The 4,074-nt window shown below is 29.6% G+C and overlaps 1 long non-coding RNA gene across 1 annotated transcript; it reads left to right on the top strand.

The window, feature by feature from the left end:
* Positions 1–1,461: 1,461 nt before the first annotated feature.
* Positions 1,462–3,590, top strand: LOC109862789. Its single transcript, XR_002251212.1, has 5 exons — positions 1,462–1,608; positions 1,827–2,158; positions 2,339–2,408; positions 2,642–2,689; positions 2,902–3,590. It is a non-coding gene; the product is annotated as an uncharacterized LOC109862789 (long non-coding RNA).
* Positions 3,591–4,074: the final 484 nt, after the last annotated feature.

Here is a 4,074-nt window from a genome sequence, read left to right as displayed (position 1 = left end):
TGTATCATCAATCATTATCTTTATTGTTTGTTTATTTTCACGTTCAAGAATATATTGTTCTATTTGATTTTACTTCTCGCGTTCATTTTATTCACCCGCGACCTTACTCTGTTTTTCTACCACCCCGCCCCTCTCCGTTCGGTCCAGAGCTAGTCGGCCCGAATTCCTTCAGCGAGCCGTCTTAAAAATTGACACGCGGGACGCGTGTCTGGCGCCCACACTACAACTAATTAAAACTGACGAGCTTGCGAATTCGGAGAGATTCCGAGTGTCGAACTCCAGAAGCGGAGCTCCGACGGAGATAGAATACATCTCCTCCTTTTTCTCTGTGGCGCAATTGGAAAATACGTCACAATATATATATATACTGTACACAACAGTTGTACGCAACTGTACAACTTGTGTTTCTTTAACCGACAACGTAAAAATTATACATAAGAATGTATATAATAGAATGCTGAAAACAAGAACCTAAAGTCACAGACAAGCACGTTAGTATAGTTAAAAAGATACTGCATAGAATTGTTATATAATTGCTAAGTACACACTATTTGTAAGTTTTTACGTATCTACAAGATTTAAATACATTCCACTTCGCAATTTAAATTTTTTGTGGCTTGTCTATTTTTTGTTCATAAATGAACTGCTCAGAAAAAACTTATGATATATTGTATCGTTTACAATATTGTAATATTTGTTGTTTTGACATTATAGGGACTATAATATACGAATGTTATTTAGATCAACAAATAATATTCGGTTCTTATTTGTTTAAAACTAAGCTTTACAAAAACTATCAGTAATATATATAAATATTCAGTGAAGAAAAAAATAACTCTATAACTTTTACAAACACACGTATAACTTAGAAAAGAACTGGTATATTCTAATATGTCGAAACTACTAAACTAGAAAATTTCTTTAATGTGAGAAATACAATTAATATACAGGTTTTTAGTATATGAATTCCTTTATTCTTAGAATAATATAAATGATTCTCTGTAAACGCGTGAATGTCAACATTTATTTTTGATAAAAAATAATTATTATTAAACTAAAGAGAATAGCAATAAATTATATATATATTTTTTCATACTATTTTAAGTCATCAGTCGTAATATGAATACGTAACTATGCAATATAAAAAACTTATCTGTTTTTTATGTCAATATACTACAAAGATTACAGTCCACAGAAATTACGTTTTTTGAGAATTACCTATATCTTTCAGACGTTTTGATCTCGGTTTTAGATCTTCATCAATGAAATAAAAAAATTTTGGTTGTTTTCTTTTAACAGAAAATTTCTTATTGTTAGATATGGAACACTAAATAACTTAAAGACATCGTTAAATAATTATATAATAAAAACACTTGAAAATTAACACTATATTACAATATGACACTTTTCGTTTTTATAGAATAAACTCCTGGAAATGTTGAACAAATTTCTTGATGGCATATCATATGTACATCCTTTGAAAAATAATGTCAATAATCAATTCTATCACGAAGTTTTAAAATGGACATGCATTCTTGGTGGTTTAAAGTGCAAAGAACATATTAATGGAATATTAAACTGGCATTTTGAACATCCTACACAAAACAAGTACGTTATTCTACTTTCCTAATAGCTTGACGTTCGTTGAAGTCACAAAAACGTAATCTTGCTACTGAACTTCTGTTCCATGTAATTGCGACTCTGACATGAGATTTGATTACATTATTTGATACATTATAAACAACATCTATAGAATAGCATTGGTGAATTAGTCTTTAAGTTATATTATATATATTTAAGTACATTAATATATTTTGTACTTGCAGACTTTTGACAAGTTGGCGGAAATGGATATATTGCCAGGGATTAATGTTAGAACTTGTTGAAGATTCCGCTTTGTGGGAAATAATGTTATATACATACGGCACAGGAAAAAAGGAATTCTTTTTCGAATTCTTATCGTGCTTTAGAGAATTCAAGAATCTACGTTACTTTCTCCGTTTTCTTGATCGTAACTCTTTACCACAAAGTATCGGAGATGAAACGAACTTTCCTACTATATTAATATATTTTACAATATTGTTACTTCGCATTTAAAATATATACAATTCGCGCTGTCGAATATAATAATCGAACTTGGACAGAGAATAAAAATAAGGTAAAAGGATTTTTTTACATTCATAAAACTTTTCATACAGTACGATATATATTTTACATAAACTGCATATTTTTATATAATCGATTTCTTATCGAGACGGACATTGTTTTCTCATATTATAGTGTATTATGTATGTTAGTAATTTTACATACTAATTGTAAATGTTATTTGTTTTGATAGAAACGTGAATATTCTAGCAATAATAAATTGTATTATTAACAACATATATGTAGCCAACGATCTGTCATTGGTATGTGGTATGATTTGATATATTTTTTTTACTTATATATGTAAAACAGTACTTCTTCATTTTCTACGTATATACATATGTATTTACATAGGTAAAAATGTGTAGAATTATATTGAGATCTAGATCCGTAATTACTTTTGGTATAACAAAAAAATAACTTTATACTAACAAATGTTGTTACACAATGTAAGGAAATCACACTAAATAATAATAATAGCGCATAATTTTTCCAGATTAGTAACAAACTGAATTTATGGAATCTGTTGGATACACATTACCTGGTAAATGTATTTATAGAATGATTAAAATATTATTTGAATATGGTTTTATAGAATTGCGTTACTTTTTTTGTTTCTTGAGACACAACTTACTATTTATATGTAAATTATTAGGTTTTTATTATTTCTATTAAAAGTACATTTCGTACTTGTTATACATTTTATATACAAGTATACATGATAGTATTATAAATATATTTTGTATTTTGTTTTAGGAACCATTTCATGTGAATGCCATTATAAAAAAAGTTAAACATCGTCGTAGTTTTCTAGTTATAATGCAAAATACACTTCGTTTGAGTCCTCGGTATGTTTTTAATTATAAACGCATGAGTATATTAGCTCTTCTTTGAAGATAGTGTACGTTTTAATTTTTTATTAAAATTATTTACACAATAATTTTAATAGAAGTCTACCGATTTGTTGGGTCCAAATCTTGTGTTTGTTTTGTTTAAATAAGATTTATTGTATGATAACAAAAAAGACAAAAAAGGGTAAATTTGATATCATGCAATATCATTCAATGTTAAGTAAGATTGTATGTTAATAAATCAACAGTATTTCTAAAATGTTAGTGATAAGTTAAAGTCTACTATGTTTGTTCTACACAAAAATGTGTATTCAATTTAGCTAGAATAAAGAATAGTACTTATACTAAAAGTTATTACTTTCGTACTTTTAACTTGTCCTTAGTTTTTTATACTATATATGCAAGTGTGAAAAAAGTTCGTTGTTAACGAACACATTTATATGCATGCATTTGCGTCTTCCATTATTTGTCCTGCGACTAATGTAGAACAACGACCTTTAATGTATATTACAATCGCAATTGTTTCCTAGAAGCACTATCAGTTAAAAGTGGAAATATGATTACATTACTCCGAGTAAGTCACTAATAGTACATAATTTTTAACCAAGAGAAGACAAAGAGAGACTATCTTATTGTACTTTTTTAAGGCCATTCTACATAAGACGCAGACGCAGGTCGCAGGCCGCTGATCTCGATTAAGTGACCAATCACATAAGTCGATTGGCTGATTTGACAAACGTGAATGGTCAATACCGCGAGATCAGCGGCCTGCGATCTGCGTCTGCGTCTTATGTAGCCTTATGGCCTTTAGGGCCAAAGTATAGATTTTTGTATACTGGGTACGCATAAGGGTGCCAGTACATAAAGCACGGAAACGCGGAAACGCGGAAGTCAAAAGTAACTAGACTTTACTAGATTTCTGTGTTTCCGTGCGTTCCGTTCCGTCTGTTTTAATTACCTTATATTACATGGAGCTTAGACCATATATACTTATAGACACGGCCTGTAGATATGAATCCACGAGTCGAGGTGAAGCAAAGATAATATCATCTACGTGACGTCACATGTGGGCATTTCA

Source organism: Pseudomyrmex gracilis, unplaced genomic scaffold (genome assembly GCF_002006095.1).
Source record: "Pseudomyrmex gracilis isolate BER0280 unplaced genomic scaffold, ASM200609v1 scaffold_2387, whole genome shotgun sequence".
Taxonomy (NCBI): Eukaryota; Metazoa; Arthropoda; class Insecta; order Hymenoptera; family Formicidae; genus Pseudomyrmex; species Pseudomyrmex gracilis.
This window is presented reverse-complemented; position numbering and strand designations above follow the sequence as displayed.